General features: G+C 49.7%; 1 pseudogene; it reads right to left on the bottom strand.

Annotated features, from left to right (window-relative positions):
• Window positions 1-768: 768 nt before the first annotated feature.
• LOC117441187 (heat shock factor protein 1-like) lies at window positions 769-24,290 on the bottom strand (annotated as a pseudogene).
• Between the last annotated feature and the right edge of the window lie 750 nt (window positions 24,291-25,040).

Raw genomic sequence — 25,040 nt, forward strand, 5'->3', positions numbered from 1 at the left:
CTCTTCAGCATGCGGCGTGAGCCGGCACCGCAGCAGTGTGCGGGGACTCTTCAGCATGTAGCGTGAGCCGGCACCGCAGCAGTGTGCGGGGACTCTTCAGCATGCGCGCCCGGCACCGCAGCAGTGTGCGGGGACTCTTCAGCATGCGTGAGCCGGCACCGCAGCAGTGTGCGGGGACTCTTCAGCATGCGTGAGCCGGCACCGCAGCAGTGTGCGGGGACCCTTCAGCATGCGGCGTGAGCCGGCACCGCAGCAGTGTGCGGGGACTCTTCTTTGTTGGTGTCGAAGCTCTGATGATTGATCGAGGGTTAAAGCCGATGCTTTGAACTCTCTTGAAGGACTGAACTCTTCTTGTGGATTTCCTGTCCGTTTTAAAAGTTGAATCTTTTCGTTCCAGGTGCAGAAAATGTGGAACTGGAGGATACCTGCTGACTTCCACATCAAGCCGCGAGTTCGATTCCTGCGCTACCGATGATTCCAATGTACCGACCAATCAGCATGGCCCAGGAAGTCAGACCCCTCCCACTAGGAGTAGCCCCGCCCCCTGTGGGCCAGCTGTTGGTGTTTTTGTATTTAAGTTTTGTTCATAGACGTTCATGTTAGAGATAAATGAGTTTCTTACCTGAAGAGGTGTTACCTGATGACATCACACATCTTCAACGTCAGCAATGTCAACAATACAATAAAGTTTTGTCTATTTTGAACATCATAATGAGAAATGGTATTTTGTTTAAACTGGGTAATTTATAAAAGAGTTTATAAGAGAGCAAGAGTTTATAAAAGAGAGTTTATTAGAGTTTGAAACAGCAGAGAAACAGCTGACACGTCACACACTGATGATGTCACACACTGATATTATATCACAGATTAATTTGATAAACTTCTCAGAAAATATTCGGACTCTTCAGTTTATATATTTTACACAAAGACAAACATGCAGAAAACCTCGGTCACATGGTGAGGCCTGTTTCTGATTGGACCGTGGATCTAAAGGGAAACAGTAGAAGAAGAAGCTGTCGCCAAGGTGAGGTCAGAGTCCAGGTGGGCGGGGCTTAGCAGGGTGGAGGCGGGGTCATCAGTGGGGGGATCAGAGATGAGAAAGGCTCCGCCTCCAGCTCCAGCAGCGAGGGCAGGTAGGCCCCGCCCCCTTCCCCTGTGTACTGCACCAGCTGCCCCCCTGCACCAATCAGAGAGCAGCAAAGAGTCACATGACTACTACCACTACAAACACCACACTACATTTACTGAAATATAAATACAAAATAGGTGTGTGTGAGTGTGTTTACCTCCGTGTGTGTGTGTGTGTGTGTGTGTGTGAGTGAGTGAGTGAGTGAGTGAGTGTGTGTCTGTGTGTGTGTGTGTGTGTGTGTGTGTGTGTGGTGTGTGTGTGTGTGTGTGTGTGTGTGTGTGTGTGTGTGTACCTCTGTGTGTGTGTGTGAGTGTGTTACCTCTGTGTGTGTGTCTGTGTAATGTCTGTGTGTGTCATACCTACGTGAGTGAGTGAGTGAGTCTCTGTGTGTGTGTGTTTGTGTGTGTGTGTGTGTGTGTGTGTGTGTTGTGTGTGTGTGTGTGTGTGTGTGTGTTGGGTGTGTGTTGTGTGTGTGTGTGTGTGTGTGTGTGTGTGTGTGTGGTGTGTACAGCACTGAGACTGCTCTTGTAAAGGTCTTTAACGACATCCACTTAAACACAGACAGTGGCAGAACTTCAGTGTTAGTATTATTAGATCTCAGTGCTGCGTTTGACGCTGTTGACCACAGCATATTACTGGACCGACTGGAACACTGGGTGGGACTTTCGGAAACAGTTCTAAATTGGTTTGAATCCTACTTAAAGGACAGAAACAACGTTGTTTCTATCGGTAAATACACATCTGAGTTGACAAATATGACATGTGGGGTTCCTCAAGGCTCCATCTTGGGGCCTCTTCTCTTTAACATCTACATGCTACCACTGGCTCAGATAATGAAGAACAACAAATAAGTTACCATAGCTATGCAGATGACACACAAATTTACGTAACAATTTCACCAGGAGACTATGCTCCAATTCAAACACTGAGTAAGTGCATTGAACAAACCAATGACTGGATGTGTCAGAACTTTCTCCAATTAAACAAAGATAAAACTGAGGTAATGGTTTTTGGAGCCAAGGCAGAACGTATAAAAGTTAGCGCTGAGCTTCAGTCTGCAATGTTCAAACCAACTAGAGCCAGAGATCTAGGTGTAGTCATGGACTCTGACCTGAGTTTCAACAGTCACATTAAAACAGTTACTAAATCAGCCTGCTATCACCTAGAGAACATATCTAGGATTAAAGACTAATGTCAGCAGGATCTGGAGACACGTGTCCATGCCTTTATCTTCAGTAGACTGGACTACTGCAAAGGTGTCTTCACAGGTCTCACTGAAACATCTATGAGGAAGCTGCAGCTGATTCAGAACGCCGCTGCTCGAGTCCTCACTGACACTAAGAAAGTGGATCACATCACTCCTGCTCTGAAGTCTTCACACTGGCTTCCTGTGGTCAAAGAATAGATTTCTAAATACTGCTGCTGGTTTATAAAGCACTGAATGGTTTAGGCCCAGCAATACATTTCTGACCTCCTGCTAAATGATGAAACCATCCAGATCTCTCAGGTCTTCAGGGACTGGTCAGCTTCCTGTCCCCAGAGACAGATCTCTCAGGTCTTCAGGGACTGGTCAGCTTCCTGTCCCAGAGCAGATCTCTCAGGTCTTCAGGGACTGGTCAGCTTCCTGTCCCCAGAGACAGATCTCTCAGGTCTTCAGGGACTGGTCAGCTTCCTGTCCCCAGAGACAGATCTCTCAGGTCTTCAGGGACTGGTCAGCTTCCTGTCCCCAGAGACAGATCTCTCAGGTCTTCAGGGACTGGTCAGCTTCCTGTCCCCAGAGACAGATCTCTCAGGTCTTCAGGGACTGGTCAGCTTCCTGTCCCCAGAGACAGATCTCTCAGGTCTTCAGGGACTGGTCAGCTTCCTGTCCCCAGAGACAGATCTCTCAGGTCTTCAGGGACTGGTCAGCTTCCTGTCCCCAGAGACAGATCTCTCAGGTCTTCAGGGACTGGTCAGCTTCCTGTCCCCAGAGACAGATCTCTCAGGTCTTCAGGGACTGGTCAGCTTCCTGAAAGTCAGAACTAACATGGAGAAGTTCAGTTATGATGCTCCAAACATCTGGAACTAACTCCCAGAAACCTGCAGGTCCGCTGCAACTCTGACTACTTTCAAATCCAGCAAGAAGACTTTTCTTTTTGTCGCTGCTTTTAATTGAACTATTCACATCTTAGACTGCACTGTAACTTTTATCCATGTACTTTTTATGTTTAATTTATTATCTTTTCTTTTTAATGACTGATTTTAAATGTCATTTTCTGAATGTCTTTCGTTTTTTGTAAAGCCTTTGAATTGCCTTGAAAAGTGCTATGTAAATAAACTTGCCGTGTGTGTGTGTGTCTGTTAGTGAGTGTGTGTGTGTCTCTGTGTGAGTGTGTGTTACCTGTGTAGATGCTCTCCTCTCCTCCGTTGGGAGCGTCGTCCGACAGCAGCTAACAGGAAACACAAACAGCTGATTTCTACCTCCCGTCAGATCAGAGTGTGTGTTCATAGATTTAATCAATCAGGAAGTCAAATAAACTCACAGTGTCCAAACTGTCGAGGTCGAAGTCTCCCGAGGGGCAGGGCGAGCTGAAGAACTACACACCACACACACACCACACACACACACACACACACACCCACACACACACACACACACACACACCACACACACACACACACACACACACACACACACACACACACACACAGTGAGGACGAGGTAATGATGAAGGTTACAGTTAGTGGATCTGAAGCAGACTCACCTCCATCAGCGGAGACGGGTCAAAGTTCAGAGCCTGAGAGTTCAGGAGACTCTGGAGACCGCTGTCAATACTGTCCACGTGGTGAGACAACTCGCACCTGAAACACAGAGACACGTCCACGCTGTCAATACTGTCCACGTGGTGAGACAACTCGCACCTGAAACACAGAGACACGTCCAAGCTGTCAATACTGTCCACGTGGTGAGACAAGTCACACCTGAGACACAGAGACACGTCCAAGCTGTCAATACTGTCCACGTGGTGAGACAACTCACACCTGAGACACAGAGACACGTCCAAGCTGTCTCCTGGACCCATTGTTTGGGGACATACAGGATCTAGCCGTACGGAGCCGACCCGTGAGCCTCAGAACACCTAAAGGGAGAGGCAGCAGCTTCGCCACCATCGTGCAGCAGCATGTGATCAGGAGAGCAGCGTGGCGCCTTCAAGCAGCCACAAGGGGGCAGTCCTCTTGTTGAAGGCAAGCCCGGGCTTCAGTTCAAACACACCATCCCACGAGGGAAAGGTTGACTTTGGAAGACACATGGTTATTGTTTCTGGATGTTTGATGAGGGGTCATACGAGCAGGAGCTGGAGGAAAAGGCTGACATGTCAAACGAGTCGCCCAACAGTACTTCCCATCGACAGTCCACTTCTACCAAGCCCCCCCTCCTGAAACAGCAGGAGCTCGGGTCAACAGTGCACTTGTCTCGGCGGGCGAAGCCGCTGGGGCCGGTGGGGAGTGTGCCCTCGCCATAGTGCCTGTTCGAGTCAAGGTTCACAAAGGAGATACGTTTATCTCGACCTGTGCTTTTCTTGATCCGGCAGTTCAGCGTCATTCTGCACAGAGAATCTAATGAGACGCTGAATCCCAAAGCACGGAAAACGACAGTCGTTCTACGAACAATGGGTCAGGAACGACTTGTAAAGAGTTACGAACTCAAAGGATTGGAGATGGAGTACTTACCTTGCCCTACCTCAGGTGTACACGCAGTAAGATGCCTGTCTCAAAAGAAAGTGTCCCTGGAAGGATGGCCTCATCCAAGTGACGTACAGCTGAAAGAAATGGTGCCGACACAGAGCTTCTCATAGGAGTTGATGTTCCTAAGGCAATGGAACCGTGGGACGCAATAAGAAGTCAAGGAAATGGACCATACAATCAGGACTTCTCGGAAAAAGATTTGAAGAGAAGAAGGAAAAGTCAGGTGAAGACGAAAGGTTCATGGAGATAGCATCGAGCTCCGTAGAACTCAAGGATCCTACCCTTGCCTTTTCGACAAAAGGACATAGTTATGCCTGACAACTACGAAATGGTAAAACAACGTGCTCTAAATCTCCTAAAGAGGTTTAAGAGGGATGCAGAATATGCCATGGAATACAAAACACTCATGGAGGATGTGTTAAAGGGGTATGCAGAGAGAGTGCCCCCAGAACAGCTTCACAGGAATGATGGACAGATATGGTACATCCCTCACCGCGGTGTTTACCATCAACAAGAGCGCAAACTTAGACTTGTGTTTGACTGCATCCTGCAAAGGCCTTGTGTTTGACTGCATCTGCTGCAAAGGCCTTGTGTTTGACTGCATCCTGCAAAGGCCTTGTGTTTGACTGCATCCTGCAAAGGCCTTGTGTTTGACTGCATCCTGCAAAGGCACATCTCTGAACGAGCAACTCCTCCAAGGTCCAGACCTGAGAACTCTCATTGGAGTTCTGCTTCGGAACAAATGGCTCTCATGGGGACATCGAGGCAATGTTCTATCAAGTGCAAGTCCAGAGAGAGCACGAAGACTTGCTCGGGTTTCTGTGGTGGCCGGATGGAGAACTGAACACTCACTGGAGGCATATAGAATGAAGCAGGGCTGCTCGATTATGGCAAAAATCATAATCTCGATTATTTGGGTCAATAATTGTAATTGCGATTATTAAATGTGATTATTCATTGACTTTGAAAACATCCATTTATTGGAGAAAAACGATTTGAACAGTATGTTTTTAACAGTTGAAACCCTGAACTTTAAGTTTCATTCAACTGAAAAACAACAAAAAAATAATAATAAAAAAATAATCGTTTTATGTCGATTACGTTGTTTTCGTAATCGTTGCACGCCATAATCATAATCGTGATTAAAATACGATTAATTGAGCAGCCCTAGAATGAAGGTCCACCTCTTTGGCGCTGTGTCCTCACCTAGCTTTGCTAACTATGCTCTCAGACAAGTGGCAGAAGACAACAGCTTCAAGTACGACGAAGAGGTAACTGAAACAATCAATTCCAACTTTCACGTTGATCGCCTAAACTTGAAGAATCTCGTTTAATTTGGCATATTACTCTCAATGAATATAAGAAAGCACTGCGTAAAGCGAGAGCAGCTACTACTCTTCATTAATAGATGAGAATAAGAATAATGCAAGATTTCTTTTCAGCACTGTAGCCAGGCTGACAGAGAGCCACAGCTCCACTGAGCCTTCTGTTCCCTTAGCACTCAGTAGCAATGATTTTATGTGCTTTTTTAACCATAACATTGTTACTCTGAGAAACCAAATGAATGACCTCTTGCCTTCGACCAGTATAGTGTTATCAACAGCTCCCGGAATCGTAAGTTCTAATATTACACTAGATAGTAAACTAGAATGCTTTTCAGCCATTAACCTTGAACAATTACATTCAATGATTCTCTCTTCTAAACCATCCACGTGCATGTTAGACCCAATTCCAACTCAGCTGCTGAAGGAAGTTCTTCCATTAATTAGCACTTCTTTATTAAATATTATGAATATGTCTTTATTATCAGGCTATGTTCCACAATCATTCAAAGTAGCAGTGATAAAACCGCTTCTTAAAAAGCACAACCTCGATCCAGAGGTTTTAGCCAACTATAGACCTATTTCTAATCTTCCGTTCCTCTCAGAGATTCTTGAGAAAGCGGTCGCTAAGCAGCTGTTACATAAAAAACAATGATCTATCTGAAGACTTTCAGTCTGGCTTTAGAACACATCATAGCACAGAGACAGCTCTGGTTAAAGTCACAAATGACATTCTAATAGCCTCAGACAAGGGACTTGTCTCTATCCTTGTGTTGCTCGATCTTAGTGCTGCATTTGATACTATCGACCATGACATCCTGTTGCAAAGACTAGAGCACTTAGTTGGCATACAGGGAACTGCTTTAGGCTGGTTTAGGTCCTATCTATCTGAACGCTCTCAGTTTGTACGTGTTAACGATGAATCTTCCACGCAAACCAAAGTTAGCCATGGAGTGCCACAGGGCTCAGTGCTCGGACCTATTTTGTTCACATTATATATGCTTCCGTTAGGCAATATTATAAGGAATCATTCTGTAAACTTTCATTGTTATGCGGATGATACTCAACTATATTTATCAATCAAGCCTGATGAAATTAATCATCTAAATAAAATCAAGACTGCCTTAAGGACTTAAAAACGTGGATGACCTTAAACTTTTTGATGTTAAACACGACCAAAACTGAAGTTATTGTACTCGGCCCGAAGAATCTACGAAACAAATTATCTAAAGAATTACTAACTATGGATGGCATTAATTTGGCCTCCAGTGAGACCGTAAGGAATCTTGGTGTTATATTTGATCAGGATTTATCCTTTAACGCCCACATAAAATCAATTTCAAGGACCGCCTACTTCCATCTACGTAACATTGCAAAAATCAGGCATATCTTGCCTCAAAACGATGCAGAGAAACTAGTCCATGCATTTGTTACTTCTAGGCTGGATTATTGTAACTCTTTATTATCAGGGAGTACCAAGAAGTCAGTCAAGTCGCTTCAGCTGATTCAAAATGCTGCGGCTCGTGTACTAACCAGAGTTAGGAGAAGGGACCACATGACTCCTGTTCTGGCTGCCTTACACTGGCTCCCTGTAGAACACAGGATAGAATTTAAAATTCTTCTTCTCGCCTACAAAGCCCTTAATGGGCAGGCGCCATCTTACCTTAAAGAACTCATTATACCCTACTGGCCTACTAGGGCATTGCGTTCCAAGAATGCAGGGTTGTTGGTTGTTCCTAGAGTCTCTAAAAGTACAATGGGAGCCAGAGCCTTTTCTTATCAAGCTCCACATTTGTGGAATCAGCTTCCAGTTTGTGTTCGGGCGGCAGACACCCTATCCGTTTCTAAGAGTGCGCTTAAGACCTTCCTTTTTGATAAAGCTTATAGTTAGGGCTGATTAGATTCAGCCCCTAGTTTTGCTGATATAGGCTTAGTTTGTCGGGGGACATCTTACTTCTTCCTTCTCTCTGTCTGTACCTGTGTCCTCTCATGGGGACATCTTCCTTCTTCCTTCTCTCTGTCTGTACCTGTGTCCTCTCATGTTCCCATTAACCCAGCTTCCCCACATGTCTTTCTTTCTGGTGTCTATATACGCCGGGATCCGGAGTCATGGATGATCCTGCGGTCCTGTGTCCTGGATCGCGAGCGCTGGATCTTGAGTCGTGGCTGTGGTCCTGGATCATCGGTCCTGGATGGATATCCTCGTGGATTCATCTTCCTATTATACACACATGCATTTCCAAAACATTTGGACTACCTATGTTGCAAATGTATTATCTTTTCAATTTACACACGGCATCTATTGCACGTCTGTCCGTCCTGGGAGAGGGATCCCTCCTCTGTTGCTCTCCCTGAGGTTTCTCCCATGTTCCCTTAAACTGGGTTTTCTTTGGAAGTGTTTCCTTGTGCGATGTGAGGGTCTAAGGACAGAGGGTCTGAGGACAGAGGGTCTAAGGACAGAGGGTGTCGTATTGTCATACTGATATTCTGTACACACTGTGAAGACACTGAGACAAATGTAACATTTGTGATATTGGGCTATATAAATAAACATTGATTGATTGATTGATTGATTGATTGATCGCCTGAAACCAGTGGCCACAGTCGAACAAGCTATTAAGCTCATCAGAGACTCAGAGACGCATGCGCCAAGGAGGTTTCTCACTGACCAAATGGGTCTGGAACAACCGTGAAGTGCGTGCAAGTATACCTGAGCACCACCGAGCAAAGCTATTCAAGGATCTGGACTTTGCCAGGGAAAACCTGCCCATTGAAAGAGCACTTGGAATCCAAAGGGACACAGAGAAAGACTCCTTCATATTCAAAGTCAATATCAGAAACGGAGCTCTTACCAGGAGAGGCCTCCTCTCTACAGTCAGTCCCATCTGCGACCCGTTAGGATTCCTCTCCCATGTGTCCTCAAAGCAGATCCTCCAGGAGCGATGCAGGACCAGGCGTGGATGGGATGACCCATCCCAGAAGAATACTCAATGGCAGACGTGGATCACAGAGTTGGAGCAGCTTCGCAGGTTGCAAGTGGACAGGTGGATGAAACCTGAGAACTTTGGACCAATCAGGACTGCAGAGCTCCATCACTTCTGTGACGCAAGCGAAAAAGGTTACGGCACCAGCAGCTATCTCCGCTTCACCATCGGTTTGGGAAGGGTCCGCGTTTCACTTGGGAAGATCCAGAGAGACTGCACTCAAGCAGATCACTGTTCCCCGAGTGGAGCTCACTGCAGCGACACGTGCAGTGAAGGTGGGCCGGGTGTTGAAAAGGGAGCTGAACGTGGACTCAAGGACAGACAGCACCTCTGTCCTCAGACTAAACCATATCACACATGTGTGGCAGACAGAGTTTCAGAGATCAAGGACCTGTCTCAGGAGACGCAGTGGAGGCATGTGAGCTCCAGAGACAGCCCTGCGGACGACGCGTGCCGTGGGCTGCATGTGGAAGACTTTCTGAAGACATCAAGGTGGATAGCAGGACCCAAGCATCTGGAGAAGGACCTGGGCCTCATCAGAGGACCCAGAGGCTAGCAAGGACGTAGCAGTGAACAGTTTGAGTGTAACTGTTTGAGTATTACTCGTCATGGAGCAGACTGCAGAGAGGGGGTGCTTGGATACTTAAGGGGAATTCTTCTTCTGCTAAATCAAAGAAGGACATCTGCAAAGGCTGACCTTGCCCCAGATTGGACTCTTTTGAAATCCTTAAAGGACAAAATGAACAAGCTGAAGTTGACATTTGGATCACAGCACCTGTCTCTGGAGGACATCGGAGAAGCTGAACGGTCAATAGTTCACTCTGAGCAAAGACGTCCCTTCTCTCAGGGGACGGGACGGCACGTAAGAGCAAGCAGCTCCATCCGGAAGCTGCTCCCACTCTGAGCTGAAGGCGTGCCAAGAGTGGGAGGACCTCTGAGCTGAAGGCGTGCTCAGAGTGGGAGGACCTCTGAGCTGAAGGCGTGCTCAGAGTGGGAGGACCTCTGAGCTGAAGGCGTGCTCAGAGTGGGAGGACCTCTGAGCTGAAGGCGTGCTCAGAGTGGGAGGACCTCTGAGCTGAAGGCGTGCTCAGAGTGGGAGGACCTCTGAGCTGAAGGCGTGCTCAGAGTGGGAGGACCTCTGAGCTGAAGGCGTGCTCAGAGTGGGAGGACCTCTGAGCTGAAGGCGTGCTAAGAGTGGGAGGACCTCTGAGCTGAAGGCGTGCTAAGAGTGGGAGGACCTCTGAGCTGAAGGCGTGCTAAGAGTGGGAGGACCTCTGAGCTGAAGGCGTGCTAAGAGTGGGAGGACCTCTGAGCTGAAGGCGTGCTAAGAGTGGGAGGACCTCTGAGCTGAAGGCGTGCTAAGAGTGGGAGGACCTCTGAGCTGAAGGTGTGCTCAGAGTGGGAGGACCTCTGAGCTGAAGGCGTGCTCAGAGTGGGAGGACCTCTGAGCTGAAGGCGTGCTCAGAGTGGGAGGACCCTCTGAGCTGAAGGCGTGCTCAGAGTGGGAGGACCTCTGAGCTGAAGGCGTGCTCAGAGTGGGAGGACCTCTGAGCTGAAGGCGTGCTCAGAGTGGGAGGACCTCTGAGCTGAAGGCGTGCTCAGAGTGGGAGGACCTCTGAGCTGAAGGCGTGCTCAGAGTGGGAGGACCTCTGAGCTGAAGGCGTGCTAAGAGTGGGAGGACCTCTGAGCTGAAGGCGTGCTAAGAGTGGGAGGACCTCTGAGCTGAAGGCATGCTAAGAGTGGGAGGACCTCTGAGCTGAAGGCGTGCCTAAGAGTGGGAGGACCTCTGAGCTGAAGGCGTGCTAAGAGTGGGAGGACCTCTGAGCTGAAGGCGTGCTAAGAGTGGGAGGACCTCTGAGCTGAAGGCGTGCTAAGAGTGGGAGGACCTCTGAGCTGAAGGGTGTGCTCAGAGTGGGAGGACCTCTGAGCTGAAGGCGTGCTAAGAGTGGGAGGACCTCTGAGCTGAAGGTGTGCTCAGAGTGGGAGGACCTCTGAGCTGAAGGCGTGCTAAGAGTGGGAGGACGAGGAAGCACGTCAGCAATGGATCTGAAGAACCCCACTATCCTGCCCAGAGACTCTGCTGTATCCAAACTGATCCCGGGCCACGTCCATCAGCAGATTGGACCCTGGAGAGAAGCCACATGCTCTCAAGACCGAACCAAAGAGCCTGGCTGCCTCGTGCAGAACATGGCTAATGGTAAGCTGTCAATACTGTCCACGTGGGGTGAGACAACTCAGACCTGTGTGTGTGTGTGTGTGTGTGTGTGTGTGTGTGTGTGTGTGTGTGTGTGTGTGTGTGTGAGTGTGAGTGTGAGTGTGAGTGTGAGTGTGTGTGTGTGTGTGTGTGTGTGTGTGTGTGTGTGTGTGTGTGTGTGTGTAACATGCCATCGCACACTAATAATAATGTAAATAATCACTTGTCAGGTCGTGTGGATACGAGGCGCCAAACGTCAGGTGAGAGTCCACCTGCAGACGGGGGGGGCCGGGGGGATCTGAGAGCACAGGGGGGGTCAATTAATATCTACAGTACACTGGGGGGGGGGTCCTAACCCTTCTGTCTGGGTCACATGTCCCTACAGGGGATATAAGGGACTCACCTGTCGATGCAGGCGACTGTCTGACACTGAGGGGGGGGGGCAGAGGACGTAGGCGATTGGCCGGCTGTATTGGGGGGGTTGAGGGGGGGCTGCTCGTGGTCCAGTAGGATGGAGTTGATGAAGGTGGTTGGGGAGAGGGGCGTGTCCACAGGTGAGTCCACAGGATTGGACGGCTCCTCTTTGACCTCCACTGATTGGCTCTCCCTGCAACAGGAAGAGGATTTGCTGTAAGTGACGGACCAATCTGAAGAGGCGAAATGAAGGCTGCTCATTGGCCGACAAAACAGAATGATTTGATGGTTCTCACCCTGTATCCGACCAATCACTGAGCACACTGTCGGCTGGGGGCGTGGCCACATCTGTGAGGTCTGAGATGATTGGTCCAGAGGTGAGGGGGGGGGTCAGCTGGGAACAGACTCGCTGCAGCCTGAGAACAAAAACACACACCTTGCAGGTGAAGCGAGGTCACACACACACACACACACACACACACACGAATCCTACCTGCTCCAATGAGAACGGCCGACTGTATTTGGGCAGGGAGTGGGCGGAGCTAGAGTCATTCAGCATCAGAGGACTGCAGACAGGAAGTACAAGTACATTTAGTTACATGTATTAATACAAACACGGTAAATATTTATGAACACACTGTAAATATGTAATACTAATAATAATAATAATAATAATAGCTTAGATTTATATAGCGCCTTTCATGGGACCCAAGGTCGCTTTACAAGGAAGAACATAACAAAAACATAACAAAATAAAAGGCAATCAGACAACCAGTCAGACAGACAAAAACAACAAATAGATTGGGGGCCAAAGGCCTTGATGAACAGATGGGACTTGAGGGCCTTTGAAGGCGTCGAGCGTGGGGATGTTGCGAATCTCCGCAGGGAGAGCGTTCCAGAGGGTGGGGGCTGCCACACTGAAGGCTCTGTCCCCGAAGGTTCTCAGTTTGGTGCCGGGGGTGGTGAGCAGGCCAGAGTCTGAGGACCGCAGGTTCCGGGGTGGGGCATGGGGGCGAAGGATGTCCGATAGGTACTGAGGGGCATGGGCATGGAGGGACTTGTAGGTCAGGAGGAGGACTTTGTAGGTGATGCGGGACTTGACCGGCAGCCAGTGGAGGTGGATGAGGGTGGGAGTGATGTGCTGCCAGGGCTTTGTGTGCGTGAGTACCCTAGCAGCACAGTTTTGGACATACTGAAGCCTCTCCGGGGTTTTGTTGGGAACCCCGAACAGGACACCATTGCAGTCGTCCAAGCGGGAGGTGACAAACGCATGGACTAGGGTTTCGGCAACCGACTCCGAGAGTGACGGTCGGAGTCTGGCAATGTTCCTCATGTGGTAAAAGGCCGATTTGGTCACAGACTTGACGTGGGAGTGGAAGGAGAGGCTGGAGTCGAGGATGACACCCAGGTTGCGGGCTTCAGGAGATGGGGAGATGGAGCAGCCGTCGACCTCGAGGACGAAGTCACCAACCTTCTGGAGCAGCGCCTTGGGTGCCACAACCATGAGCTCTGTTTTCCTGCCGTTTAGTTTGAGATAGTTGGAAGACATCCATGTTCTGATGTCATGCAGGCAGTTGATGAGAGACTGAGGGGGGAGCTGGGAGGACAGTGGAAATTGAGTCCATGATGTCGGATGATCTGGCCGAGGGGGAGCATGTAAATGGTAAACAGGAGGGGGCCAAGCACAGAGCCCTGGGGTACACCGTGGTGGACTGGGGCCGGGGGTGAATTTGAGCCGTTGATAGAGACAAACTGTTTCCTGTTATGGAGGTAGGATGTGAACCAGGACAGCGCTGTGCCAGTGATACCTAGGAGGTCTGAGAGGCGGGTGAGGAGGATGTTGTGAGAGATGGTGTCAAACGCTGCAGAGTGGTCCAGGAGGATGAGGATGCTGAGGCGGCCAGAGTCAGCAGCAATGAGGAGGTCGTTGGTGATCTTGATGAGGGCCGTCTCAGTGCTGTGTTGCTGTCTGAAGCCGGATTGGAAGGGCTCATAGAGCTCATGGTTGGACATGTATAGATGGAGTTGGCCGGCGACCACTCTTTCCATAGTTTTGCTTAGGAAAGGAAGGTTGGAGATCGGCCGGTCGTTCTGGAGGTCGTCCTGGAGGTCGTCCTGGAGGTGGTCGGGGTCCAGGCCAGGATTTTTGAGTATGGGGGTGTCTAAGGCCATTTTGAAGCTGGTGGGAACTATACCAGGAGCCAGAGAAGCGTTAATGATGACCACCATATAGGGACAGAGGGTGGGTAGGCAGTCCTTGACCAGGGCTGTGGGCATGGGGTCCAGGGAGCAGGTGGAGGTCTTGGCCGAACTGACCAGTTTGGCCACTTGGAGAGCATCCACAAGGAAGAAGGAGTGGGAGAGGTTGGAGTGGGAGAGGCGCGGTGCTGGGGGTGCGTTACCAGGTGGCTGAGGTGCAGGTAGGGGGGGGAGGGCCAGGCGCCAGGAGCTGCTGATGGATGGCCTCGACTTTCGCCTGGAAGAAGTCGAGGAATTTGGAGCACAGATTGGGAGCCCCTGAAGGCGGCAGGGGGGCGGAGTAGGCGGTTGATGGTGGAGAACAATGTTCTGGGGTTGCTGGGCACCGATGAGACGGGAGTAGTAGTGAGTCTTGGCGTGGGAGAGAGCTTCCTTGTAAGTTTTGACATGGTCACGAAAGGCCAGGAGGTGGACTGTGAGGCCAGTTTTATTGGAGAGCCTCTCCAGCTGGCGACCAGAGGCCTTCAAGCGGCGGAGTTCGGTGGTGAACCAGGGGGCAGGGCGGGTGAAGGATACAGTCCGGGTTTTGATGGGGGCGAGAGAGTTGAGACTGAGGGATAGGGCAGTGTTGTAGTGGGCTACCTGTAGGGTTGGGTATCGTTTGAATTTCCACGATTCTGATTCCGATTCTACTTTTCAATTCCGGTTCTTAATTCCGATTCTTTGAGGGGCAGGGTAAAAAAAATTATTAAGTTCTTGTTGAGAAAAACAAGCATATCTGCCTTCTCAGGCATACCGGGAAGAAATGTTTGAACATTTTAAAGTAAAATGCTTCAATCTGGTGCACTTTAAGCAGAATGACTGGAGACTAGATCTAGGGGGTAAGGCAAGGCAAGGCAAGTTTATTTATATAGCACTTTTCAACGCAAGGCAATTGAAAGTGCTTTACAAAAAAAAAAAAAAAAAAAATGAAAGACATTAAGCATTAAAAAAGAAAAGCTAATAAAATAAACATTAAGGAAAAATACATGGATAAAAGTTACAGTGCAGTCTAAAATATTAATAGTTCAATTAAACATTACAAGAAAAAGTACATTGATAAAAGTTACAGTGCAGTCGAAGATGTGAATAGTTCAATTAAAAGCAGCGACAAAAAGAAAAGTCTTCTTGCTGGATTTGAAAGTAGTCAGAGTTGCAGCGGACCTGCAGGTTTCTGGGAGTTAGTTCCAGATGTTTAGAGCATAATAACTGAACGCTGCTTCTCCATGTTTAGTTCTGACTCTGGGGACAGAAAGCTGACCAGTCCCTGAAGACCTGAGAGATCTGTCTCTGGGGACAGGAAGCTGACCAGTCCCTGAAGACCTGAGAGATCTGTCTCTGGGGACAGGAAGCTGACCAGTCCCTGAAGACCTGAGAGACCTGTCTCTGGGGACAGGAAGCTGACCAGTCCCTGAAGACCTGAGAGATCTGTCTCTGGGGACAGGAAGCTGACCAGTCCCTGAAGACCTGAGAGACCTGTCTCTGGGGACAGAAAGCTGACCAGTCCCTGAAGACCTGAGAGATCTGTCTCTGGGGACAGGAAGCTGACCAGTCCCTGAAGACCTGAGAGACCTGTCTCTGGGGACAGGAAGCTGACCAGTCCCTGAAGACCTGAGAGATCTGTCTCTGGGGACAGGAAGCTGACCAGTCCCTGAAGACCTGAGAGACCTGTCTCTGGGGACAGAAAGCTGACCAGTCCCTGAAGACCTGAGAGATCTGTCTCTGGGGACAGGAAGCTGACCAGTCCCTGAAGACCTGAGAGATCTGTCTCTGGGGACAGGAAGCTGACCAGTCCCTGAAGAACTGAGAGATCTGTCTCTGGGGACAGGAAGCTGACCAGTCCCTGAAGACCTGAGAGATCTGTCTCTGGGGACAGAAAGCTGAACAGTCCCTGAAGACCTGAGAGATCTGGATGCTTCATCATTTAGCAGGAGGTCAGTAATGTATTTTGGGCCTAAACCATTCAGTGCTTTATAAACCAGCAGCAGTATTTAGAAATCTATTCTTTGACACACAGGAAGCCAGTGCAAAGACTTCAGAGCAGGAGTGATGTGATCCACTTTCTTAGTGTCAGTGAGGACTCGAGCAGCGGCGTTCTGAATCAGCTGCAGCTTCCTAACAGATGTGTTAGTGACACCTGTGAAGACACCTTTGCAGTAGTCCAGTCTACTGAAGATAAAGGCATGGACACGTGTCTCCAGATCCTGCTGTGACATTAGTCTTTTAATCCTAGATATGTTCTCTAGGTGATAGCAGGCTGATTTAGTAACTGCTTTAATGTGACTGTTGAACTCAGGTCAGAGTCCATGACTACACCTAGATCTCTGGCTCTCTGTTGGTTTGAACATTGCAGGCTGAAGCTCAGCGCTAACTTTTATACGTTCTGCCTTGGCTCCAAAAACCATTACCTCAGTTTTATCTTTGTTTGATTGGAGAAAGTTCTGACACATCCAGTCATTGGTTTGTTCAATGCACTTACTCAGTGTTTGAACTGGAGCATAGTCTCCTGGTGAAATTGTTACGTACATTTGTGTGTCATCTGCATCGCTATGGTAACTTATTTAGTTGTTCTTCATTATCTGAGCCAGTGGTAGCATGTAGATGTTAAAGAGAAGAGGCCCCAAGATGGAGCCTTGAGGAACCCCACATGTCATATTTGTCAACTCAGATGTGTATGTACCGATAGAAACAACGTTGTTTCTGTCCTTTAAGTAGGATTCAAACCAATTTAGAACTGTTTCCGAAAGTCCCACCCAGTGTTCCAGTCGGTCCAGTAATATGCTGTGGTCAACAGCGTCAAACGCAGCACTGAGATCTAATAATACTAACACTGAAGTTCTGCCACTGTCTGTGTTTAAGTGGATGTCGTTAAAGACCTTTACAAGAGCAGTCTCAGTGCTGTGGTTTGGACCAAAGCCTGACTGGAACACATCCAAACAGTCATTTAAATGCAAGAAACTGTTGAAGAACAACTTGTTCAATGATCGTACCTAGAAATGGCAGGTTTGATATGGGCCTGTAATTGTTCATTACTGAAGCATCTAGATTATTCTTTTTTAAGAGCGGTTTAATGACTGCAGTTTTCAGGGCCTGTGGAAAAATACCTGAGTGAAGAGACTTGTTTACTATGTGAAGTAGATCTGAGGCCATGCAACGAAAAACATCTTTGAGAAACCCTGTTGGAATGATATCAAGGCAGCAGGAGGAGGAAGTCAGAAGTTGAATAATGTCCTCCAGGTTTCTATCATTAATCTGATGGAACTGTGTCATGGTGTCTGAATTGATGTTAGGTGGACACAGAGACACGTGTGCTGTTCCTGATGCAGAGGCACTGACTGCTCGTCTGATGTTCTGAATGTTGTCAGTGAAGAAGGCAAAGTCATTGCACGCCCTGGTGGACAGAAGCTCAGAGGCTCCTGACACTGGGGGGGTCAGTCAGTCTGTCGACGGGAGCAAACAAGGCACGTGCGTTGTTTTTGTTTTTGGTAATGATGTCAGAGAAGAACGATTGTCGTGCGTTTTTCAATTCCAAATGATAAAGGCCAAGTCTCTCTTTATAGATTTCAAAGAGAACCTGGAGATTTGTTTTTCGCCACCTGCGTTTTCGACATTCTCTTTTTTCTGTTCTCACGGTCATGGCCTTTCTCCATGGAGGTATTTTCTTCCCAGTCACTTCCTTTACCTTAGTTGGAGCAATGGCATCTATAACATTTTTAATTGTTGAATTAAAATGATCTCCTAGCTCATTTACTGAGGTGTTAGCAGGGGCAAGTGTGGAAGAAACCATCCTGAGTGAACATTTCCCTAGTGTATTCAGTTAAATATCGCTTTGTGGTTACCTCTTTCTGAACACTTGTGTGAACAGAAATAGAGCTCTCAAAGAACACACAGGAATGGTCAGAGAGCGCAACATCAGTCACCACGACCTCAGAGATATTCAGACCCTTTGAGATCATGAGGTCCAGAGTGTGCCCCTTATTGTGCGTGGGCTCCGTCACATGCTGAGTCAGTCCATAGCTATCAGAACACAGAACAGTTCTTTAGCCCCTCTGTCCTGGGGGTTCAGAACAGTTCTTTAGCCCCTCTGTCCTGGGGGTTCAGAACAGTTCTTTAGCCCCTCTGTCCTGGGGGTTCAGAACAGTTCTTTAGCCCCTCTGTCCTGGGGGTTCAGAACAGTTCTTTAGCCCCTCTGTCCTGGGGGTTCAGAACAGTTCTTTAGCCCCTCTGTCCTGGGGGTTCAGAACAGTTCTTTAGCCCCTCTGTCCTGGGGGTTCAGAACAGTTCTTCAGCCCCTCTGTCCTGGGGGTTCAGAACAGTTCTTCAGCCCCTCTGTCCTGGGGGTTCAGAACAGTTCTTTAGCCCCTCTGTCCTGGGGGTTCAGAACAGTTCTTTAGCCCCTCTGTCCTGGGGGTTCAGAACAGTTCTTTAGCCCCTCTGTCCTGGGGGTTCAGAACAGTTCTTTAGCCCCTCTGTCCTGGGGGTTCAGAACAGTTCTTTGGCCCCTCTGTCCTGGGGGTTCAGAACAGTTCTTTAGCCCCTCTGTCCTGGGGGTTCAGAACAGTTCTTCAGCCCCTCTGTCCTGGGGGTTCAGAACAGTTCTTTAGCCCCTCTGTCCTGGGGGTTCAGAACAGTTCTTTAGCCCCTCTGTCCTGGGGGTTCAGAACAGTTCTTTAGCCCCTCTGTCCTGGGGGTTCAGAACAGTTCTTTAGCCCCTCTGTCCTGGGGGTTCAGAACAGTTCTTCAGCCCCTCTGTCCTGGGGGTTCAGAACAGTTCTTTAGCCCCTCTGTCCTGGGGGTTCAGAACAGTTCTTTAGCCCCTCTGTCCTGGGGGTTCAGAACAGTTCTTTAGCCCCTCTGTCCTGGGGGTTCAGAACAGTTCTTTGGCCCCTCTGTCCTGGGGGTTCAGAACAGTTCTTTAGCCCCTCTGTCCTGGGGGTTCAGAACAGTTCTTCGGCCCCTCTGTCCTGGGGGTTCAGAACAGTTCTTTAGCCCCTCTGTCCTGGGGGTTCAGAACAGTTCTTTAGCCCCTCTGTCCTGGGGGTTCAGAACAGTTCTTTAGCCCCTCTGTCCTGGGGGTTCAGAACAGTTCTTTGGCCCCTCTGTCCTGGGGGTTCAGAACAGTTCTTTAGCCCCTCTGTCCTGGGGGTTCAGAACAGTTCTTTAGCCCCTCTGTCCTGGGGGTTCAGAACAGTTCTTTAGCCCCTCTGTCCTGGGGGTTCAGAACAGTTCTTTAGCCCCTCTGTCCTGGGGGTTCAGAACAGTTCTTTAGCCCCTCTGTCCTGGGGGTTCAGAACAGTTCTTTAGCCCCTCTGTCCTGGGGGTTCAGAACCGTTCTTTAGCCCCTCTGTCCTGGGGGTTCAGAACAGTTCTTTAGCCCCTCTGTCCTGGGGGTTGTCAACATGGATGTTAAAATCACCAACACTGACTAGACGGTCAAAGTCAACACACACTATAGACAGCAGTTCAGTAAAGTCATCACAAAGCTTGCTCAGTATTTGGGTGGTCTATAGATATTTAGGAACAGAGCTCGAGAGGAGCATTTCAGCTGAAGGGCCACATGTTCAAAAGAAGCAAAGTTCCCATACGACGTCTTCCTGCATTGAAGGGAGTCATTGAACAGAATAGCAACTCCACCCCCTCTCTTATGCATTCTCTCCTGACTCATAAACTAAAGTTGGGAGGGGTTGATTCCATAAGAACAGCTGCACTGTTATTTTGTTCAATCCAAGTTTCTGTTAAAAACATAAAATCCAGATTGTGCTCAGCGATAAAATCATTGATTAAAAATGTTTTCCTGCCAAAGACCTGACATGTAATAAAGCTAGTTTAAGTTCGTTAAACACACTATCAGTCATGTTGTCTGTAACAAGCTGTGGCTGACATGGAATCACTGCTACATTAGATAAACTCACACAAACGTTTGAGCGCTTCCTGTTTCTAAGATGATTCACCGCTCTTGATCTATTACCTATCAACACAGATATAACAAAGCTCCAGGCAGGCAGGGCCCGGCACGTCCTGGAGAGAGGTGAGAGTGCCATACGCCCTTGAGCCTGGACCCAGCACATATCAGTTTGCAGATTGTTTTGGTTTGGATGATTGTGGTAGGCATGGTGACGGGGGTGTTGGTGCGCGTCCAGGGGGAGGAGGTGGTCGACGTAGGCGCGGTGATGAAGACGGGGGAGATGGTGCGCGTCTCTGCTTCGGTGATTGTGGTGGGCGTCGTTGAGGGGCGGGGGTAAAGGACATGCTGCCAGCCCTGCGTAGCGCCTTAGCTTGGTCTTTGAACTCCAGGAAGGAATCGGTGCCAGCCCTCTGTATCTCCTTCGTGTGTTCAGCGATCTCCAGGAGGGTGGGCGAGGGTGAAAGGGTGAGCGGAGAGTAGAGAGAGCTGTGGGGTGAAGGAAGAGTATCCTCAGAGGTGATGGGGGGGTGACGGGCGTGTGTCCCATAGGTCTCCCATAATCAGAACATTCCTCAGGCGGTGCAGTGATACTTCTTCAGGGTGTTCTGCGCGATGTGTTGTGTCTTTCTCCTGGTTTGATTCCTCTTGCCGCTTGTCCTTGGCAGAGGGAACAGATTGATGACGCAGGCAGTTGAATATGTTAGAGATAAACAATGTCACTCCTGACTTGTTCAGGCAAACTCCATTTGCCTTGAAAAGATGTCTGCGGTCCCAGAAAAAGTTAAAGTTGTCATTAAAATGCACAGAGTGGTCAGTACAGACAGGTGAAAGCCAGGTGTTCAGTGCAGACAGTCTGCTGAATCTCTCCACTCCTCTTCTGACTGGCGGCAGAGGGCCACTGATGAACACCTCCGCCTTTAGAGAGCTGGCCGTTTCCAACAGACATTTAAAGTCTTCTTTCAGCACTTCTGACTCTTGTTTCTCAACATCATCTGTTCCAATGTGCAGAACCACATTCTTCACAGTCGGATGTTCAGCCCCAATATGCAGGATCTTCTCAGCCAAGCCAGAGACCACATCCTTGGGAGTACTTTGGTGTTGTTCTTACTACACAGACCTTTTACATCTCTTACAGCAGAGTCACCCACAATCAGAGCTTCAGGCCCAGTCGTTAGCTTTCCCTCTAGCCTTTTGCTTTTGGAGTAGCTATTGGTCCTTACCCTGCTGTGTGAAGAGGACGGGTTATCCAGGTCATCAGAGAGAGATCTCCGGCTCTCGGTCAGCGGAGCGTATCTGTTCTGGACTGGCACACTTGGTGGTTTAGGAGGATTGTTTGTAGCTCTCCCTTTAGCAGCTGTCCTCAGCTGTTTCCTAGTAGGAACAGGGGTTGAAGAGGCGCTCTTCCTGGGTGATAACAACGCAGGCCAGCTGGTCGATCCCAGATTTCAGAGCGCTGGGCTCTGCCTGTTATCCGTCCTCCCAACTCCCATGGAAATGATTTACTCTTCGGCCTTGCACCCAAAGAGTTCCAGGGAGGACCACCACGTGTAGATTTATGACCCGGTACACAGCGCTCCTGTTCCTTGGAATCCTTGTAGCTGCTAACTAGCTTTGAGTTAGCATGCCTTTTTCCATTATTTTGCAACACTGGTAAAGTGGTGTCATTCCCACGACATAGTCCATTCACTTCCACGTTAACTTCCAACCGTTGAATTTTCATTTCCAACACAGCCATCTTCTGGAGAAGTTTGTGGAAGTCATCTGTAGAGAACGGAGGCATTTTGCTACCAACTAGCTTAAGCTAAATAGCATGCAGTAGCCTACCAGGCTTTAGCTGTTGCTAGGCCACGCTACTGTAAGACTGGGGTCGTCGTAAAAATGTTGAAATATGGCTGAAAACCTCCGTCTATTTACGAAGATGAACTGTCCCAGTGATAGGTTAATGTCCAGGAGCCGCTGCTCGAAGTTTTCAGAGAATAAGAATAGGAAAATCAGCATAAAAAGTAAGCAGAGGCAGGAGCAAGCAGAAACGCGTCTGCACTGTAAGAAAGATAAGCAGGAAGTGCAAGTGTTTAGGGGTACAACTCTAAACACCCAGATGACAAAGATCGGTTTACATTTGAATAATTAAATCAGTATGTGAGCATAACCAGTAACCCATAGCCAATAACAAATACATGGAAGGTGTTTTATGTTTGATGTTCATTCAGATCTTATTTTACTATTTTATTTATGGTTATTTTTGTATCTCTCCAGTTTAAACGATATGTCTGGTTTATTGTCCTATAGTTTACACTGGAATGATTTCAAACCTGTTTCATCCCAATCACTATAAAGGAGAGCCGGAGATATGGGTTTACATCGTGATCAAACCGTTTGAGACCCACTGAGATAACTCAGACTAAAGTGAACTATCTGAACCCTGAGAGTCCTTCACCTCACTGAGCTGCAGCTACCAGCCTCAGTCTGACTGCAGAGGACTCTCCTCCACATCATGGAGACACATCTTCTTCTTCCGTTAGCGCAGCTAGCACCAGATGCTAATAACAACAGCGCCGGTTCCAGTGCACCCTCCCTTTCTCCCTCTCTCACTCCCTCCCTCTCTCTCTCCCTCGCTCCCTCTCTCCCTTTCTCCCTCGCTCACTCGCACGTTGGCTGTGAGCTGCGGGCGCCAGATAAGCCAACATCCCCCAGTTTCATCACTTGCAGCGCCCATCGTACAGGGCGAATCAAACGTGTAGCCGGGGTGAAAAGGGTGTTACATTTACTTAATTATGAATGTTGTTACATCGAGGCCGAACATCAGGATGAGCCCCAACGGTCAAAACATTTGTTTCCCCCCCCAGAGCTGTCAGCGCGGCGCCTCCACAGATCTGGGCCCTAGGCGAACATCTATAACGCCAGTGCGACGGGCCGGCCCTGGTCTCAGGTTACGCTGTAGGAAGTGTAGATACAACGCTACATTTCCCGCCTCGCCGCAGTCACACAGGAGGCTACGGAGAGCGGCGAGAAACATTTCCTCAGGCATCGAAAAGCGGAACCGAAATTCACATTTCTAAATGATGCCGTTGGAATCTAAATGCTGGAGGGAGCCGGAGGGAGCCGAGGCCATGTGGGTAGCTACCAGGCCGTCCACGGTGGAGCCGGAGGGAGCCGAGGCCATGTGGGCAGCTACCAGGCCGTTCCACGGTGGAGGCCGGAGGGAGCCGATTGGCCATGTGGGCAGCTTACCAAGGCCGTCCACGGTGGAAGCCGGATGGAGCCGAGGCCATGTGGGCAGCTACCAGCAGGCCGTCCACGGTGGAGCCGGAGGGGAGCCGAGGCCATGTGGGCAGCTACCAGGCCCGTCACGGTGGAGCCGGAGGGAGCCGAGGCCATGTGGGTAAGCTACCAGGCCGTCACGGTGGAGCCGGAGGGAGGCCGAGGCCATGTGGGCAGCTACCAGGTCCGTCCACGGTGGAGCCGGAGGGAAAGCCGAGGGCAATGGTGGGCAGCTACCCAGGCCGTCACAGGTGGAGCCCGCGAGCCCGAGGGCCATGTGGGCACTACCAGGCCGTCCACGGTGGAGCCCGGAGGGGAGCCGAGGCCCATGTGGGTAGCTACCAGGCCGGCGTCACGGTGGTAAGCGGAGGGAGCCGAGGCCATGGTGGGCAGCTACCAGGCCGTCCACGGTGGAGCCGGAGGGAGCCGAGGCCATGTGGGTAGCTACCAGGCCGTCCACGGTGGAGCCGGAGGGAGCCGAGGCCATGTGGGCAGCTACCAGGCCGTCCACGGTGGAGCCGGAGGGAGCCGAGGCCATGTGGGTAGCTACCAGGCCGTCCACGGTGGAGCCGGAGGGAGCCGAGGCCATGTGGGCAGCTACCAGGCCGTCCACGGTGAGCGGAACACACACTCAGAGTTAGACCGAACACACTTCGCTAGTTTAAGCTTGAATAATGAACATCATCTGAATGTAATCATTATGTTGGTTGTGGGAGCTCCAGAGAATGAGCATTGACTGAGTTGGAAACATCACTTTAAATGGAAGATCCCCATAGGCCCCGCCCACTCGATCGGCGAACAGGTGAACCTGGAGAAGGGACATTGCACAGGTATTAAAAATAAATGTTATAAAATAAACAATATATGTTAACTTACATTTTCCTCTTGACTCCCAGGACCCTGTTGGACTGGACGAGAGACACCAGGAAGTGGATCAGCTGCAGAGGAACAGATCAGAGGTTTAGATCACATGCTAACGTGCTAACGTGCTAAAGTATTGTGTTGGTGTATTTTACTTTACCTTGTTGACGACTTTCTGCTGTTGGACGTGTTTCTGCCTCAGGCTGGCCACCTCTCTCCACAGAGCCTCGTTCTCCCTGCAACACACATTCAGAACTCAGAACCAGAACCAGGACCAGAACCAGAACCAGGACCAGGACCAGAACCAGAACCAGGACCAGAACCAGAACCAGGACCAGAACCAGGACCAGAACCAGAACCAGGACCAGGACCAGAACCAGGACCAGAACCAGGACCAGAACCAGGACCAGAACCAGGACCAGAACCAGGACCAGAACCAGGACCAGGACCAGGACCAGAACCAGGACCAGAACCAGAACCAGGACCAGAACCAGGACCAGGACCAGAACCAGGACCAGAACCAGGACCAGGACCAGAACCAGAACCAGGACCAGAACCAGGACCAGAACCAGGACCAGAACCAGGACCAGAACCAGGACCAGGACATTAACGTCATGGTTTGGGAACCTGACTTTGAAGAGCAGAAACTCTCCGGGTCAGATCGTAAAGTGGTCCGGCAGACTGTTGGTGAGCTGTCCCTCAGGCAGAGACAGCTAAACCTGGAGACCCTGTCCCTCAGGCAGAGACAGCTAAACCTGGAGACCCTGTCCCTCAGGCAGCCACAGCTAAACCTGGAGACCCTGTCCCTCAGGCAGAGACAGCTAAACCTGGAGACCCTGTCCCTCAGGCAGAGACAGCTAAACCTGGAGACCCTGTCCCTCAGGCAGAGACAGCTAAACCTGGAGACCCTGTCCCTCAGGCAGCCACAGCTAAACCTGGAGACCCTGTCCCTCAGGCAGAGACAGCTAAACCTGGAGACCCTGTACCTCAGGCAGAGACAGCTAAA

This window comes from Pseudochaenichthys georgianus, unplaced genomic scaffold (genome assembly GCF_902827115.2).
Source record: "Pseudochaenichthys georgianus unplaced genomic scaffold, fPseGeo1.2 scaffold_1552_arrow_ctg1, whole genome shotgun sequence".
Classification (NCBI taxonomy): Eukaryota; Metazoa; Chordata; class Actinopteri; order Perciformes; family Channichthyidae; genus Pseudochaenichthys; species Pseudochaenichthys georgianus.